Source organism: Mauremys mutica, chromosome 12 (assembly GCF_020497125.1).
Source record: "Mauremys mutica isolate MM-2020 ecotype Southern chromosome 12, ASM2049712v1, whole genome shotgun sequence".
Classification (NCBI taxonomy): domain Eukaryota; kingdom Metazoa; phylum Chordata; order Testudines; family Geoemydidae; genus Mauremys; species Mauremys mutica.
Genome location: NC_059083.1, coordinates 80,401,562 through 80,420,689, shown reverse-complemented (window position 1 = coordinate 80,420,689; position 19,128 = coordinate 80,401,562). Strand labels below are relative to the sequence as shown.

The 19,128-nt window shown below is 54.8% G+C and overlaps 1 long non-coding RNA gene across 2 annotated transcripts; it reads left to right on the top strand.

Annotated features, from left to right (window-relative positions):
* Window positions 1–177: 177 nt before the first annotated feature.
* LOC123344962 lies at window positions 178–18,942 on the top strand. 2 transcript variants are annotated; one of them, XR_006572683.1, is made up of 4 exons: window positions 178–1,118; window positions 11,684–12,073; window positions 16,919–17,235; window positions 17,912–18,942. It is a non-coding gene; the product is annotated as an uncharacterized LOC123344962 (long non-coding RNA). The 2 variants fall into 2 exon arrangements; XR_006572685.1 differs by lacking the exon at window positions 17,912–18,942 and adding an exon at window positions 17,711–17,806.
* Window positions 18,943–19,128: the final 186 nt, after the last annotated feature.

Sequence of the window (19,128 nt, the reverse complement as noted above, 5' to 3'; positions counted from 1 at the left end):
TTCGTGGGTGAATACCCACTTCTTCGGATGCAAGTCATCTTGCATCCGAAGAAGTGGGTATTCACCCACGAAAGCTCATGCTGCAAAAACATCTGTTAGTCTATAAGGTGCCACAGGATTCTTTGCTGCTTCTACAGAACCAGACTAACACGGCTACCCCTCTGATACTTGAAACTTTGCCTTGTCGCTCCAGTGTATCAAGACAGATCCGAATCTTGTCCCACAGTGACCTAATGTGACGACATCTCCCCAGAAGCCACCACCTCAGGTTGTGATATAATGTCTTCTGCTTGTCATCAGCATCTCAGACCACACGGCTGCCACATGCTGATGTCCTGTGAGCTCTGAAAGACTTTTCAGGATCCATTACTGGACATGGGGTCACCCGTTAAAACCAGGGCAAATCTAGAAAATGCAGGCCACTGGCCAGATGAGGATAACTCTGCCCTTTGTAATGCTTTTCTCCCCTGGGTCAGTTCCTCTGAACACTAAATGCAGAATAACTTTCCGGGTTCACCAGTACACAGAATGATTGCGGCATGGGATAGGATGTGTTCTCCAGGACATGATGGTATCCCAAGGCAATACTGATGCAGATTAACTGACCCTGCTGCTAAGAGGGCTAAAGAATGCAGGAACAGTCCATGTGCTCAGTTTCCATTATAAAATTATCGTGGCTTCACACCTCAGTGGGTAGTGATACCACATGCATGTGTCCAAGCCCCCACTTCTTGCTGTCTCCTTCGTTTCTTTCACATGGTTGGGCTGTCATAACTGCAGTGCTTATGTGTGTGCCTGCCCTCTACTAGATGTAATGAGAACTGCTCAGCTGTGTTTCACAGGCCTTGTACTGCCACACAAATTCTCCTTTAGCGTCAGTGCTAGGAGCAGCAGGGCCTGAGTTTTGCCCCCACTGCCTCTGCAAAGTTTGACTGGACATGGAATGCAGCATAGTGGCAACCAGGATCTCCTAGGTGGCCATGGATGGTATATGCCTGAAGCAGCCTCCTAGCTGATATCTGCCACCAGCCACACTCCTTCCTGCTCCTCCTTCAACAAACTCCTGCAAACTCTCCTGTTGCACGCAGCATTCCAGCTACAATGACCACAGAATCCCTGTAAGTTTATCTGTACTGTACCTGTCCATACTGTTGTACATGGTATGGCAATCAGTCAGGCCCCTTAGCTCTTTGGGGTAAAGAATCTGTTCTTTGTTTGGTCCGGTCTACCTCTGATAAAGTACTGCATACATTTATGGTGCTCCATAAATCATAAGAACAGTGTAGAAGTGGGGACTAGAGCTCAGTAATTTTAGCTACAAACCCACAGGCCTCGTGCTTGATTGAGAGACGATTGTTTAAGCTAACAACCTCTTTCTATATATATATATGTTACAGATGCATATGAATGGGAGTTCTGCACAGTGCAATGAAGCGAGTTGCAGTGGTGTGGCTCCAAGAGGTCCTAATCCTTTTTTGTTTTACTCAGTTACTCCTCACATAAAAGTACATCAGGGACTAACTTCTCTTTCATGACTGGTCTCAGCCCCCAAAGAGATATTTATGGAAAGTTTTGTAACAAATTTTTCCAACACTGTCCCTGGGAGTTGTTGGGAGAGTGTTCTACAGGTGCTAAGAAAAAACTTGGAAAATTAGGACATGGCTCCTGGAAAGTTTGATCCTTGGTTTGTATATTGTTCTCAGTAAGAAATATACCGGGGGCGGTTCAGGTTTTGGAAATTTGGAGCCAAGTTTTAATATTTGTTTAAACATTTTTTTTACAAAAGCAAATATTATTAGAAAAATCTTTGTGGTATTTACAAAACATTGATTGAAACTGTTAGTTGTTGGGAGATAAACATTCTCTTGCAGGGTTTGCAATCCAAACATTGCAGTGTTGTGATAGTGCATGAGCCCCACAAAGGGAAGCTGGCTAAAAATATAACTTAAACCAAATTGAAACGGACCAGACTCCATTGCCCAAGTGAAGTGAAATGCAAACAATAAACACGGGGCATGAAAAGTGTACATTCCAGTTTTTACAGTTATGTAGGCCAACATTTTTAAAAAGTGACTAGTGATTTTGAGGGCCTTGGTTTGTAGTGCCCAACTGGAGACACCTTAAAGGGGCCTGATTTTCAGAGGGCGGCTGCTTGACCTCAGTGCATGCATGTAACTACTGTGCATGTTCACAGGAAGTGTGTGCATTCACTGAGAGAAACTAGTTCCCGCTGCAGGGAACCTGTGAAGAGAGTGCCCTTAGGATAAACACATAAATAGCAATCCAGCCAGTGCCCCAAGACTGGGACTGAGAGCTGGTGTGAGTGAGAGCTTTCAGTGCAGCTAGGTCTAGGGTTACAAAGTGACAGATTAGCAGAGAAAAAACACACATATCCCAACTGTGCCTAGCCAGCTTGTCAGTGTGGGAGAGCCCTTCCAGGACTGTTTGCATAATGATAACGATCTTACATTTATACAGGACCTTTCATCCCAAAGGATCCCAAAGCATTTCACAAGCCATATACAGCACACAGGCATTGCTTTGTAATGAAGCCATAGACACAAACAGCAGAATTGCGAGCTACACTGTACATATGCCTTGTCAGGAATAAATTTATAACCTTAGGTTCCCAAAACACAAGCCCCTTCTATTTGAGCTAATGGAGAATCTCCATTAGCCCTCACCAGAAGTAGGGCTTTTATCTTCTCTGTAGCCTGCAGACAGTAACCTACAACACACACAATAACATTACATTACAACTTTACCCACCATTTAAATGCAGCCACCTCTGAAGTGGAACATATTAGCTATTTAACAGCTAATCACTATTATATTAACTACATCCTAGTTTAAAAGAGGAAATGAAGAACAACATATCCAGTTGAAACTATAAGTGGGAATTTAGTGAAGCAGAATGTCATTACGCAGGTTGGCATTTGGCTAAGTGACTCAGGAGAACTCTTCTACTCCTGGGAAAGGGGCCTGCCCGATCTAGGATGACCACACACTTTTACACAACTCTGCAGGTCAGCCAAAACACCTCAGCTACAGAAGCACGGTGCCTCTGAACACACTGGTTCAATAAGAAGTGCACCACCTGCTGAATCCTGAATGCCACCTAAAGCCCCACCTGGCCAACTTCACCTCACCCCTCCTTAGCTTGTGAGTTTGGATGGGATTACTGGCCGGAGAGCAGTCTGTGTTCCCTACATGCCTCCTAGGAAGACCTCTGATCACAGAGACCTCCCAGGTGTGGCTGCGCGAGCAAGGCAGAGACCAGTTTCCAATATGAGGTCACATAAAAGGGCAAAAGAGCAAAATGAGGAAACGGTTGCAGAGCAGGAGTCTCAGTCACAAACACTGGGAGATGTCTCTGGTTGCCTCACACAGCTTGTCGTGGTCAATCCCTGGGCTGGTCTTCAGTCCAGCAGGAGAGCAAAGAGAACAGCAGCATCCAGTGGAGATAGTCATGAAAGAAGTGCCAAAGAAAGCCGGAAGATCACCCCTCCTGTCCCACACTTTGCAGGTGGTGAGGGATGGAACCAGGACTTGGACTCCTCTGAATCTTGGGGAGTTTGATGTCCCCCACCCAGCCTCTACAGCTCAGAAGTTCTCTGTTATCTAGAGATCCATGCACCTCGCTAGCAGGATGAGTCAGGCCCTGTAGCTTCTTGCTCATTATTGAGTCCTGGGCGTGAACAGGCCCCTCTGTGCAACAGTCACTGGGTGAAGCAATTGAAAACATAGACAGTAGCCAAAGGGTTAATCACCCCCTCCCCACACACATACACACAAATACACCCACAGGTGCGCGCGCGCACACACACACACACAAAATTGACTATAATTTAAAAAATCCCCCCCACCACTTTCCTCCTTTGCCACAGGGTGCAGAAACCCAAGTCCCACACCCCCAGCCCTCCCTAGGGTTTTGTATTATTATTATTTAACTTTGGTTTTGACACATGTTGAAAGCCATTTGCAGTGTGTCTGCAGGGTTTGCATTCCAAGCCGAAGCCCAAACTGCGAGCAATTCTACAAACCAACCGGCATTTAAAACACAGGAGGAAAAAGTAAATTTAGCAATTGTGGGCTAATGGGCTCCCCATCTCTCCTCCCCCTCCCGCTCCCTTTCTCTCCCTCTCCTGTTTATATAACCCCAAAGTCATAAAAATGACAACACATCCAATAGAAGGGAATGGATCTAATTTACCATCAGCCGCCCCTATAAAACCACAGATGGGCCAGAGGGCTGCAGTCTGGGACTCCTCTATTAGATTCTATGCAGAATGAAATTCCATGAATATTGTCCCACGACTGATAGATGGGGGTTAAACCTCTCAGTCCCAAATGATATAGGTTTCTGAGCCAAAGCCGGGGGGCTGCTCTCAGACACCCTGGTAATGAGTAGCTTCATAGGAGTCTATTTTTCATAACTTTGAATTTCAGTGTCACAAGGTCTGGCACAGAGACTCCTTGATCCTGCTTTACAATGTGGCCTGGGGGCTGCTGGGTTTCTTGACCTCTGTGTAATGGTAGAAGAGAGGAGGCCTGTTAAGGAGACATGTGCTTAGCGTTGGTATTCGCCCGGCTGATTTTCTTTTGGCACATGGTGACGTTCTTGGGGCTGTTATGCTAAAGACCGACATAAAGGCTCACAGTCCTTGGAGAGTCTGAGCCCTGTTCCAAAGGGGGTGGGGAGATCCTGTAGCCGGGCAAGGCAGGGTGGAGCTGGGATCTGGACAGTAAAGCAGGAGTGGGAACCTCAGAGGTGGACCAGTCGGCTGCTCAGATCAGCGGTTCCCTTTCTGGGGCTGTTTCGATTTCCTGTCTCGGGCTTCTGATTTGTTCTTTGCATCGTGCTTGTCCCAGGGGGAGAGAGAGAAACTTTGGGGGCGTGTTTGTGCATGTGTGTGTGTGGGAGTGTTACATGAGCAGCACCTCTGCTGCTCAGCCCCTGGGAGCTCCTGAAGAGCCCGTCCTGAGAGCTGAGATCAAAGCCCACGTGTACACCCCCCCAACACACACACAGAAACAAGAAACGTGGGGAAGGGTTCAGAGCTCCCCACCCAGAGGTTAACCTTAGATTTATGATCTCCTAGTGGGAGCCGTCCCAGCTCAGCCCTGGCCCTCTCCCAGCTCCCATGGAATCAGGGTGTTTTGGGGGCTAGTGCAGCTTGGGACTTCTCATGCCTGGGACAGAGGACCCTGCTCAGACACTGCGAGGAGGCTCTGCCTCCTGCTCCTCCCTCTTGGACTCTTGCTCCCCACCCCATTCCCCACATCTCTGTCCCTGGGTCTCACCCTTTCCTCCTGCTCTGCTCTCCATGTCTCTCCTCTCTCCCCACGTGAGCCTATAATGGGGGGGAGTCAGGGGTGTGCTCAGGCCCCCCGCAACATTCTGGGGAGGTGGGGGGATGCTGGCAAGGGATACTTTAGATTCGAGGCTGACAGGCTGAGCCTCCTCTCCCAAGTGCAAGAAGCAAGCCAGCCTGCCGTTCACCTCTCCCAGCGTGACCCCGGCGTGGCCCTGCATGGGATCGCTGGAAACACCCTGACAAGCTGACGCAGGCCTGGGTTTCCTCACAGCCATCATCCGAGCCTTCAGACATCCACCGGAGAGGAATCCCGGCCTCCCTGCGCGTCACACACACACCCCTTCACTTTTTCCCTACCAAGGCCTAGGCCAAGTGAATGAGTCCCTGACACTCCCCTCCCCCCCGGCTGCTTTCTCCCCCAACAAACCAGCCCGCTAATGAACTGCAGCTGAAATGCCTCTGGAAATTAACACCCTTGGAAACGAGCCCATGCTCATGCTGGCCCAGCGCCAGTTCCTGTTATTGGCAGCTCCGTTCGGGGCACTGCAGTACAGGGGCCTGTTGTATTTCTTGCTAGTTTAGAAATGGGGTCGTTAGCTTTAAATCTCAGGCAATGGGTGCGTCACATGGCAGCACTAACACCACAGGGCCCTCGTTAGCTGCCGCAGATACTGGATGGGGACACTCATGTTTCATTATTAGACTTTGGTTCACTTCTCTTTTCTGTAGAGGGACTTCAGGGCCTGGATCTAGAGCAACATAAAACCTTCGCAGCAAACCTAGAGCCAGGTCAGAGTCACTCAGGGCCGGTACGAACTCCAGAACCCAGAGCCTGACCGGAGCATCCAGCACTGGTGGTAACTCCAGAACCCAGAGCCAGGCCAGAGCATCTGGCACCAGTATGAACTCCAGAACGCAGAGCCTGACCGGAGCCTCCAGCACCGGTACGAACTCCAGAACGCAGAGCCTGACCGGAGCCTCCAGCACCGGTACGAACTCCAGAACGCAGAGCCTGACCGGAGCATCCGGCACCGGTACGAACTCCAGAACGCAGAGCCTGACCGGAGCCTCCAGCACCGGTACGAACTCCAGAACGCAGAGCCTGACCAGAGCATCTGGCACCAGTACGAACTCCAGAACGCAGAACCTGACCGGAGCATCCGGCACCGGTACGAACTCCAGAACGCAGAGCCTGACCGGAGCATTCGGCACCGGTAATAACTCCAGAAAGCAGAGCCTGACCGGAGCATCCGGCACCGGTACGAACTCCAGAACGCAGAGTCTGACCGGAGCCTCCAGCGCCGGTACGAACTCCAGAACGCAGAGCCTGACCAGAGCATCTGGCACCAGTACGAACTCCAGAACGCAGAACCTGACCGGAGCATCCGGCACCGGTACGAACTCCAGAACGCAGAGCCTGACCGGAGCATTCGGCACCGGTAATAACTCCAGAAAGCAGAGCCTGACCGGAGCTTCCGGCACCGGTACGAACTCCAGAACGCAGAGTCTGACCGGAGCCTCCAGCGCCGGTACGAACTCCAGAACCCAGAGCCTGACCGGAGCATCCGGCACCGGTACGAACTCCAGAACCCAGAGCCAGGTCACAGTCTCTCAGTAACAGTATGTGCTCAAGACTCTGGTGAGGTTTCTCCCTGATCGCAGCAGACCCGGGTTCGATTGATGATTTTGCATCCACCTCACAGAGAAGTTGGAATTCTTGCATAGAGCCTGGTAAAAGCAGCATCGGGGGCTCCCTTAGGGTTTGTTTAAAGCAAAACCCAGTTTGTGAGAAGGAGAGAACGGCTGGTCTTGCTGCTAAAGCACTGGGCACATTTTACCAGGTTTTACGCCAGCTTTGCCATGGATTCCCTGCAAGCCACTCAACCTCCTGGTGCTTCTGTCTAGTTTGATTAGAAACTCTTCAGGGCAGGACCTGTCTCACACTGTTTCCATGTACAGCCCCCAACACCATGAGGCCCTGATCTCAGTTGGGACCTGTAACCAGGGCCTGTGCAAGGATTTTTCACGCACTAGGCGAAACTTCCACCTTGCGCCTCCCGCGCCCCCACCCTGAGGCGCCCCCCCTGCCCCAGCTCACCCCTGCTCTGCGCACGAGCACCCTGAGCACGCCGTCGCTGCTTCACTTCTCCCGCCTCCCAGGCTTGCGGCACCTAAGCTGATTGGCGCCGCAAGCCTGGGAGGCAGAAGTGAAGCAGCTCACCCCTGCCCCTGGTGTGCTCGGGGAGGAGGTTGGGCAGGGGTGAGCTGGGGCGGGGAGTTCCCCTGCGTGCGGCCCCCTCCTTACTTGCTGCAGGCGGCCCTCCCTGCGCCCTCCTGCCCCAGCTCCTTCCACCTAAATGCCGGTGGCGACTGGGGCTGCCGAAGATCCGGCCGCCGCGGTCGCTGCCGAAGAAAATGGCTCCCCCCAAATCCCAGAGCCCTAGGCGACCGCCTAGGTCGCCTAAATGGTTGCACCGGCCCTGCCTGTAACAATAATATTAATAATAGGTGCCACTGGAATACAAATAATAAGTATTTATTAATGTGTTTCACCTGCACGGCGTGCCCTCCCCCCACAGCGAAACCATCAAGGCCAGGCTCACCTGCACCCCTGGGACATGAAACGAGTGAGTTTCTCACAGCTCCACCTGGCTCTGCTCCTGCATTCACTCCCCGGCAGCGCTAGCGTTGTCTGCCCCTTGAAATCAAAAGGATAGCAACAGCAGCAATCCCCCTGGAGGTGCTAACCCGAGAGCCTTCTGAGACATCCGTCCGGCTGGGAGCTGCCTTCTTCTCTTCTCTTTGCTGCCCTAGCCATAAAAAAATCCAGCGGAATGGTTTGTGCATGCATGCTCGCATGTGAGCGCATGCATGCTCACACACACACTCACACGTGCGTGCGCACACGCATGCACGCACACGCAGCAGCAGATCAGACCTACCCAAGCCAACTGCATGCTCTCATTGGAACAAAATACACGACACTTGTATAATTTGCAGCAATTGCAATGGGTAACCACAAGAATTTGCTCTACAAAAGTTTTGCAAGGAGGTGGAACACTTTTGCCTAATTCCCTCCAGGTGCCACTTACACTGAGTCTCAGAGCAGCAGTTTTCTGACTCCTATTTGTGGGTGTGTCCGGGCACCCTCCCTTGGCAGTGCCTGTCACCTGCACAACTTCAGTGCTCAAGAACCTGCTGGCAAAGGAGCTGGCCATTCACTACCCTGCCTGCGAGGCAAAGATTAACAGCTGCTGGGCCTCCCTTTTCCTTCTCTTCTTCCCAGACACCTGCTCATGTTCTCGCCTCTGCTCTCTTGCAGGCAGCAGACAGCCAGGACTGGCAGGGCCCTTTCTGCAACTGGCCTAAAGTAAAACCAGGAGTGAAAATTAACCTCAGGGGCTAAGAGGGCTCCTTCTCCTGGCGTGGGATTAGACAATGTTTCCCTCTGAAAAACATGGCTACAGCCTTATACTTGGCTACACTGGAGATCTAGGAAGACCTTTAGAGACAGCTCAGTGCGGCCAAGGCGAAGAGACCCCCAGATGGGCCAGGTCAGCATGGCCCCACCTGGCTCAGCTCAGCTCAGCCCAGCCAGGGGAAACTCCTGTCCTGTTCACCGGACAGAGCTGTTGCCTGCAGAACACCAGTCTCAGCACACCCGACACACACACGTCCACAACCCCAGTGACAGGGCAGACGGAAGGTAAAAGAGATTGAGTCCAAAACCAGCCGCCTCCTCCCTGGGTAACGTCCTGCCTGGGATGACTGGGACGTCTGTTATGCATGAACAGACTGTGTCTGATCCATGGCCCAGTGTCCATCTCTGACAGTGGTTTCATTCGACAGATGTGGGGTAACCGGCTCCACAAGTTAACCCCTAATAAAACCATTGCAATGGCAAGAATTTGCTTTTCCCCAGCCCTGGGGAGCGGGACCCCCGGTTTCAGTGCCTGGGTCCCATGTTGGGTTTGAGTTTCCAGCACTGCAGGCCAATTTTTTTTCAAACCCAGCCCCTGTTTTCATTGACACTGTCAGCAAGGCTGCGGGTTGTCCCCTGGTGACCTGCATCCGTTTGGGAAGGAAAGGGCCAGGCCTCGGACCCGCCATGTGTCGCTCTGCTGTATTGGGAAGGCTGCTGCAGACTGTGATCCCACTGGACGAAGCACAGTTGTTAGGACTAACACTAGAGGGCGATCAGAGTACCACCGGCAGGGCTATAATCCCCGCACGTGGGCGCGACTCGCTCCGGAGGGGTTCAGTGCAGTGAACGCTGGTGTGAGACCGAGGCACAGACCAGTCATGTGATGATTTGCACTGCACTCCCGTACATCGGCCCCACTCAGCACCGGGGCCCAGACGCGCCGGGTGCTGGACAAACCCACTTGAAGGGGATGTCTGCACTGCAAAAGCTGTGCACAAGCTAGCCTAGCGGTGCTGGCTTGACTCCAGCGAGCCTGGGAAGCTCTAGCAGGTAGGACACACGCACCTCAGCCCCGGTGTGTACACAGACGCCTGCGCTCTTGTTACCTGTGCTAGCTAGATTCAAACTAGCCCATGCTCAGCTTCGGCTGGGCAGCCAGACCTTGAGACAGGGTCCCTTTGTTGTCCTTTGCACTTCAGCAGAGAGGCCCATGATTGGCCAGGGCGCTGGGCCTGAACTCCCCTCTCACGCCTGGGCTGCTGGTCGTGGGGCAGGCGGGTGTTTGCACACCTGCTATCTGTGCTCCACCTGGCCTTGGAATCACCCGGGGACTTTGTCCACCCAGCACCCTTCGGCGACGAGCACACTCCTCCTTTAACAAGGTCTTTATTTGGAGATGGTTAATAGCAAACGTCAGGGCCTGGAGAGGCCAGGCCCTGGGAGGTCCCGTGTCCCGTCTGGCTGTCTCTTCTCAAAGGCTGGTTACATTAGCTGGGTAATATGATGACGACCGCCTGACATGCCTCACTGTCAGGATCCAGCCTGTGTTTCCTCTGGCTGGTCGGTCCCATTATCCAGCCATCCTGGCTGCTGCGGCTTCTTTCTCTTACTATCAATCTGTGCCCAGCGCCTCTATCCATTAGTCAGCCCTTAACAGGTCAGTTTCTTCACTCGCCAGCTATTCTGAACGTCCCCGACCCCCGCTGCACCCAGCAGCTGAGCTGCTCCTCTGGGATTGGCTCTGCTCAGCAGAAGGGCTCTCCGTGCACAGAGCAGCGATGGTGCAGGAATCCCAAACCGAGCGCCAGTGTGCGGCACCTGTCACCTCGAGCAGGGGACAGGACAGGCCAATGGGAGGGGATGTGCAGCTTTTACACTGCGTAGGGCCCTAGCCTGCCCTACTGACTCAAGTCAGCGCTCTCGGTCATCGTACTCACTAGCAGTCACACGGAACTGGCCAAGGAACAGAACGGGCCAGACGCCTGATTCCAACTGCCAAGGGCCTGAGAGTGGCAGATCTGCCCCGGGAACGCCACGCCTGCCTGGGAATACCCTCTGGGAACACCACGCTCACCTGGGAATACCCCCGGGAATGTCACGCCTGCCTGGGAATACCCCCTGGGAACACCACGCTCACCTGGGAATACCCCCGGGAATGTCACGCCTGACTGGGAATACCCCCTGGGAACACCAAGCCCACCTGGGAATACCCCCGGGAATGCCATACCCACCTGGGAATAGGTCCTGGGAACACCATGCCCGCCTGGGAATCCCCCCGGGAACGCCACGCCTGCCTGGGAATACCCCCTGGGAACACCACACTCACCTGGGAATACCCCCGGGAATGTGATGCCTGCCTGGGAATACCCCCTGGGAACACCACGCCCGCCTGGGAATCCCCCCGGGAACGCCACGCCTGCCTGGGAATACCCCCTGGGAACGCCACGCCTGCCTGGGAATACCCCTGGGAATGCCATACCCACCTGGGAATACCCCCTGGGAACACCACGCCTACCTGGGAATAGGTCCTGGGAACACCACGCCTCCCTGTGAATACCCCTGGGAATGCCATGCCTACCTGGGAATAGGTCCTGGGAACACCATGCCTGCCTGTGAATACCCCTGGGAATGCCATGCCCATCTGGGAATAACCCCGGGAACACCATGCCCACCCGGAAGTACGCCCTAGGTGCACTACACCTGCCTAGAAATACACCCTGGGAATGCCATGCCCACCTGTGAATACCCCTGGGAACGCAACGCCTGCCTGGGATTCCCCCCCCCCGAATGCCACACCCACCTGGGAATACACCTGGGAATTTTATGCCCTCCTGGGAATGTCACTCTCCCCCAGACATCATGTATCCTCTCTCCTACAGCATAGCTATCTCCCCTGTCTGGTACAGCCCCCACAATGCTTTGCGTGCCCTCTCTCCCCCAGGTCAGATCCTCCACCCCAGAGGTCACGGCAGAGTCCTGGGAGAAGCACTGTGAGTCCCACCCAGCCAGGCCAGGGAGTCGGAGTGGGGTTAACGGGAAGGCAGCCAAGTGGGCGCGGCCCCTTGCAAAACACCTGCCAGAAACTGACTGGCTGCCAAAGTCTGCAAGCCCAGCCTGGCAGCCCCACCTGTGTGATCCTGTGGGGCACCTCCCACTCCCTCCGGATCCTGCACTGCCCCCCACACTGGGAAACGCTGAGCTAAGAAGCTGAACGACCTGCGGGACCAGAGGAACTGAACCTGGCACGGCACCCTGGCCCCTGGGTGAGCAGTGGAAGAGCTCTCCCAAATCCTCACCCTGCTGGGAATTAGAGGGGTCGACTGAGAAACAGGTGAGACCGAGTGTGATGGGTCCAGAGAGGATGCGTCATTCACACCTCCGCAAATCACTCCCATGCCTGCAGCGCACGGAGGCAGCCGCTTGGACGGCTTCCATTCATATTACCCGACTGGAGCTAACTTGCGGGAGCAGCCGCAATCAGCTTGCCCCGTGTGCCAGCTCCAGCACATCCCACGTGCAAAACCACCCGTGTCCTAACCAGTGAATGAGTCCGGTCAGCGCCCTGAGGCATCGAGCAGGGAGGGCAAACGTGGCAGTGAAAACTGGCATCCCCACATGCCCTCAGCCTCTGTTTGCAAGGGCAATACAAGAGCTTGTTCCGTCCGGGGCTTGTCAGGGCAGAGGGTCAAGCTAGTCCAGCCCCCGAGTGCACTGCCCCAGGCCAGCAAATTTCAGGGACCTGCAGAAGGCCCCTGGGGCAACCCCTTTGTAGCCAGCCTGGCCCCAGTGCACACAAGCCCCCTCTCGCTCTGCCACCCTTTGGAAAAGCCAAGGGACCACTCCTCCTCCCCGGCCTGATCCAGTGGTCCCCAAGCAGCTGGTGCAGACGCAGAACGAACCGGGTCCTGGGCTGCTTTGGGCACCATCAGATTCTGGAGTCCTGTGTGGGGCTGACAATGCACAAAGGCGAATGGACAATACCTGCTTTTCAGCTCCCAGCCAGCCTGGCCCTTCAGGCAGCCAGCAGCAGACTCCGTGCTCTGGTGTGGGCACCATGTCCCCTCCTGCCTTGTGCACTCAGTCTAGGGATGAGAATGAAGCTTCTCTTTACCCTGCCCCCGAGATGTGCGCTTCCTCTCCCCTCCCCACTCCGGGACAATGGCCCGAGCAGGAGGCGCGCAGGAATGCGAGGGGATGTGTCTGCGCAGTGTGTTCACGAGGAGCTGAAAAAAGGCTCTTTGAAGCGCCCCAGCTGTGGCTGGGACCGATGCAGATGGCGCTAGGAATGGATGAGTGGCAGAGGCAAAGGGGCACCTTGCATATGGGTAGCAAGCACGTCTCAGGAGCGGGCTACATGGAGCTGGCTGGTTCCTCTGCCCCTTCGTGCCATAGTGGGCTGGCCAGTGGTGCCGGGGGGCGGGGGGGTCTTTGCGCCACACCCACTGCTGGAACAGAGGGGGGTCTCTGAATGGCTAGGGCAGGGCCGAGGGTCAAGCAGGCTGGGTGCGGAGCAAGAACAAGCAAATCTCCCTCCTGCTCGTCCTCCAATTCCTCCACTGGCTCCCCCTTGCCAGAACCTCCTGTCCCCAGCCAGGTGTGAGAGTCACGCCCGCAGCACTGAGCCGCTGTGGCTACTGGGTGCTGCCCACGGTCCTGTCTCAGCAGCCTGGTATTGTCTCGATGGGCCCGAGGGAGTCACCTGCTCCACAGCGATGCGCCTCGCAGCAGCACACACCTGGGGTGGGCGGGTGCAGTGATGTGCCCAGAACAAGGCAGCCCTGGGTCCTTGTGGTCTGCTGAGATTGGAGCCAAAGGGGTTAATGCCATGGGCTCTACCAGGGTCCCCATGGCATCAGCCCGGTGCTTCCCTCAAGGGCCCTGCAGCTTTGCTGGAGGCCTGAGGCCCACTGCTTTCCCACTGTCAGGCTGTAGCCTCCTCGGGACTGGGCCCTTGTCTCTGGGCCGTGCCCAGTTCAATGGGACCCTGATCCTGGCTGGCTGCTGGACTGGGCTCCCTCCCAAGGCCAAGCCTTCCCATGCTACTCCCCAGCTAGCCACAAAGCGTCCCTGCCGAGCAACGAGGCAGTTCCCCTCCGCTCCTCACCCCGAGGCCAGGCTGTCACGGAGTGTGGGGGAGACCAGGCCCTGCACCCCCGGCTCCCTGCGATTCACCAGGGCTCTCAGCCAGCCAGAGAAACAGGAGGTTTATTTAGACGACAGGAACACGGTCCAGGACAGGGCTTGCAGGTACAGACAACAGGACCCCCTTTAGTTAGGTCCATCTGGGGGCCCCAGGGAGGCCACAGCCCAGTTGGTCAGGGCGCCCCTCTCCATTTCCCAGCCAGCTCCAAACTGAAACTCCCTCCAGCCTCTCACTCAGCCTCCCCCCGGCTCCTCCCCCAGCCTTTGTGTCCCTTGTCCAGTTTCCCGGGCAGAGGTGTTACCTGGCCTCCAATCCCCCTCCTGGGTTCTCAGGTTACATGCTCAGATATGCTCCCTTCCCCGATGCAGGCCCTCCCAAACTCCCCTGCAACCTTCCCAGGTTAATACTCCCCACTCAGCATTCACATAACACAGCAAGAACATTCCCACTTGATCACACAAGCATGTTGCTTCCACACCTCTCCCAGCCTCCTCCAGGCCAGGTGACCCCCAAACAAGAACCCAGCCATGGGGGTCCCTAATGCACAATGCAGTTTGGGTAGAATCATAGAATCTCAGGGTTGGAAGGGGCCTCAGGAGGTATCTAGTCCCACCCCCTGCTCAAAGCAGGACCAATCCCCAACTAAATCATCCCAGCCAGGGCTTTGTCAAGCCTGACCTTAAAAACTTCTAAGGAAGGAGATTCCACCACCTCCCTAGGGAACCCATTCCAGTGCTTCATCCTCCTCCTAGTGAAAAAGTTTTTCCTAATATCCAACCTAAACCTCCCCCACTGCAACTTGAGACCATTACTCCTTGTTCTGTTTTCTGGTACCACTGAGAACAGTCTAGATCCATCCTCTTTGGAACCCCCTTTCAGGTAGTTGAAAGCAGCTATCAAATCCCCCTTCATTCTTCTCTTCTGCAGACTAATCAATCCCAGTTCCCTGAGCCTCTCCTCATAAGTCATGTGCTCCAGCCCCCTAATCATTTTTGTTGCTCTCCGCTGGACTCTTTCCAATTTTTCCACATCCTTCTTGTAGTGTGGGGCCCAAAACTGGACACAGGACTCCAGATGAGGCCTCGCCAATGTCGAATAGAGGGGGATGATCACGTCCCTCGATCTGCTGGCAATGCCCCTACTTATACAGCCCAAAATGCCGTTAGCCTTCTTGGCAACAAGGGCACACTGTCAACTCATATCCAGCTTCTCGTCCACTGTAACCCCTAGGTCCTTTTCTGCAGAACTGCTGCCTAGCCCCTCAATCCCTAGTCTGTAACAGTGAATGGGATTCTTCCATCCGAAGTGCAGGACTCTGCACTTGTCCTTGTTGAACCTCATCAGGTTTCTTTTGGCCCAATCCTCTAATTTGTCTAGGTCCCTCTGTATCCTATCCCTACCCTCCAGCATATCTACCACTCCTCCCAGTTTAGTGTCATCTGCAAACTTGCTGAGGGTGCAGTCCACACCATCCTCCAGATCATTAATGAAGATATTGAACAAAACCGGCCCCAGGACCGACCCTTGGGGCCTTCCGCTTGATACCGGCTGCCAACTAGACATGGAGCCGTTGATCACTACCCGTTGAGCCCGACGATCTAGCCAGCTTTCTATCCACCTTATAGTCCATTCATCCAGCCCATACTTCTTTAACTTGCCGGCAAGAATACTGTGGGAGATGTATCAAAAGCTTTGCTAAAGTCAAGGAATAACACATCCACTGTTTTCCCCTCATCCACAGACCCAGTTATCTCCTCACAGAAGGCAATTAGGTTACTCAGGCATGACTTGCCCTTGGTGAATCCATGCTGACTGTTCCTGATCACTTTCCTCTCCTCTAAGTGCTTCAGAATTGATTCCTTGAGGACCTGCTCCATGATTTTTCCAGGGACTGAGGTGAGGCTGACTGGCCTGTTGCTCCCTGGATCCTCCTTCTTCCCTTTTTTAAAGATGGGCACTACAGTAGCCTTTTTCCAGTCATCAGGGACCTCCCCCGTTTGCCATGAGTTTTCAAAGATAATGGCCAATGGCTCTGCAATCACATCCGCCAACTCCTTTAGCACCCTTGGATGCAGTGCATCCGGCCCCATGGACTTGTGCTCGTCCAGTTTTTCTAAATAGTCCCGAACCACTTCTTTCTCCACAGAGGGCTGGTCACCTCCTCCCCATACTGTGCTGCCCAGTGCAGCAGTCTGGGAGCTGACCTTGTTCGTGAAGACAGAGGCAAAAAAATCATTGAGTACATTAGCTTTTTCCACATCCTCTGTCACTAGGTTGCCTCCCTCATTCAGCAAGGGGCCCACACTTTCCTTGACTTTCTTCCTGTTGCTAACAGACCTGAAGAAACCCTGTACCCGGCGTTTAACCACTCTCTGGGGCTGCACAGTGCTAGGGGCAAAGGGCCAACAATTGCTGCTGACACTGAAGAACCAGACGCGGGGCTTGAGGATGGGAGACAGCCGAGCTTCTGGCCCCCCAGACTCCCTGGCCTGAGCCTAGCAGCTTGAGCTCCAATTAACGAGTTGCTGGCGCCTGGGTTACTGGGCGGGAGGTTCTGCTCAGGATCAATTCTCTTCCTTCCCCCCGGCCCTCTCCCCACCTGGCCCTCTTCCTGTTCTTTATTTCTGAAGGGCATCTGCAGGAAAGCAGGATCTTCCTTCCTTAACGGACTTCCTCGTAAGTAGCCTCACGTGGAAATAGGGGAGGAAGCGTGGGCCAAATCCAGCCCTGGTGCAATGCCACTGACCTCACCAGCATCACCTCAGGGATGGATTTGGCCCAGTCTGTCTAGTGGACAGGACTGGAAGCTAGGGTTCCTGCCTGCTGTTCCCAGCTCCGCGAGAGAAGTGGTTAGAGCAGCGGGGTGGGACACCTGGGTTCTAGTCCCAGCTTGGCCATTGACTTCTGCAGTGTGGCGTGGGGAGAAAGCTCCTGAACCATCCCCGGGAGCACATGGGGGAGGGCTGGTGCAGATTATTTCAAAGTTAAGGCACTCTGCGGCCCCAGATGGAAGATGCCCCATTGTTCTTGCAGAGTCATCATCTTCTGGGTGACATCCTCATGGGACTTTGCCTGATTTTCGCCCACCCAGAGGATCCTGACACCCGGTCGGGAACAGGTGAAACTCCCAGGAACAAAGATCTGCTTTCCATGCAGATGCCCTTAGCTGGCTAACACAGGGAGAGGAGACGATGGAGTCGCTCCCACGGCGAGTCTATTTCCGGAGCCTTGCTTGAGGCCACTGGGGCTCTTGGGAGATGTCCCAGTTGGAAGTGGGAGAGTGGGACGTGTTCCCTACGTCACACCAGCCCAGAGCTCGGCACACAACAAAGCTGTTAAACAAAGACCAGGTAAGGGAATAAATCAGCTATGAGAGCAAATTGCCAGTGCCCCAAAAAGGTACTGTAAAATAAAAGAGAAAATTGACCTGTCAAGGGAATAGATAGGCAATGAAACCCAGCCACCCTCCTCTTCCCGGGAACCCCTGTCCCCGGCCTCTGGCCGTCACCCGCTGCCTGCTGCAGCCATAGGCTTGCCTGGCCCACTGACACATGGTGGGGGAACCCCGGGAGAGGGGATGCGTTTACTGGGCCCCTGTGCCAGCCCACAAGAGGCAGTTTGTGGGTTGGCCAGGGAGCGCCAGGCCTGGCCTCCTGCCTGCATGGCTGCGGCACAGCTGCTGCAGAAAATAAGACAATAAAATGGATGAAGCCCAGCGAGCCTGTCAGCAGGCAGTTATAGGCCTTTCTCTCCCCTTTTTAATTTAACCCCCCCCAAACCAAGGAGGGTAACCTCTCCGTAACCCCGGCCCTCTTTCCTGTGCAGGATGGCCTTGGAGCTATGAAACTCTGCATAGCTCAGACATGTAAGTGTAAGCTTTCAGAAACGTCCTCCTTAACCTTGACCGTCCCTGGCTGCGGGAAAGTGCTGAACATATCAGGGGCCGGCGAGAGAGATGGGGCGGGGGACAGGCTGGGGGAAGCCAGACTGCCTCCTCTAGCAAGTATTTTTTAATTGTTGTAATAGACAAAGTCTACTGAGGAATCCAGCGTGGGAGCTGCTGAGGGGTTGGCTGCAAAGACCCTGTATCTAATCAGTAACTGCAGGATTCCAGAGAGTCTGCTTGGGAGGGGGGGTGGATAGGACAGCAGAACCCACTCAAACCTTCTTCCCCCAAAATCCCACCCAATCTTTCTGCCAAGCCTCAAACTCGGTGATGCATGATGAACTCTCCGTGTCACCTGCCTTCCCCTCGCCAGGTGAGTGGGCCCCTCTGGGTTTCCTCTGGACCGGGAGTGCCAGCAGGACCCCAGGATGGGCTGTTCTTGTGAGATTTCCAGCCCAGTCTCCAGACCAAAGGCATTCGGAGACATCTGGAAGCGGCTCCAAACCAAGACTCTGACCCCTTGACAGGTCACCGTGCACACACCAGGAAATGGTGCTGGAAGGAACTGCCACGGAAGGAGTCCCAGGGGTCAGAGCGGAAGGCACTAACCATGTGTTTGCTCTAGTTACGCGGCTCTCCCCCCGGTTATCCCCAGCCATGCGCTGGCCCTTCCCCTGGAAATGAAAGGTCCAACTGTGACCAGGAGCCATAGTCCCTGTCTCGTGGAGTTCCACAGATGTGGTGGGGAAGGAAGCTCTGTTCTGAAGCATTAGCATGTAGGAGGAGGTTTGTTGTTCTGTGATCGGGCGCACTGACTCCTCCCGCCCCCCCTGCATGGCCAGTCCCTGCAGCTGGGCCCACACTGAATCGAGGAGCTGCTGCTGCCCTGGCCAAGAGCACCAGGCAGGAAATGGAGTAGAGTTTCCAAACCTGCAGAGTGGAGAAGGGCTGGGGAAGCAGCAAAGTGCCCTTGTCCCATTGCTGGGAGGAGGGGCCTTGGGAGGGATCTTTGACTGCCCAGCTGAAGGCTCCTTGGGATGCTGCCTTCTCACCAAATGCCCACAATTTACCGCAAACTGCCTAGCGCGTTGAGCGCGGATCCTGAGCCCCCCTGCTCAGAACGCGACACCCGCCCTCCGCCCCTCTTACGCACACCGGGACCAGACGTGACAAAATCAAGCCTGGCCTGCGGTTTCGCCCTCCTCTCCAGGCTCCGGCGTAGCTGAGCTGTGTCCGTCGCTCCACTGAGCATCGCGCCCTCCGGGAGCCCTTGTCTTCCCAGCTCTGCACCACTTCCTGCACTGGCAGCCAACAGGCCACCGAGCTTCCAGGGGAGACGGTCCACAGCCGCTCGCCA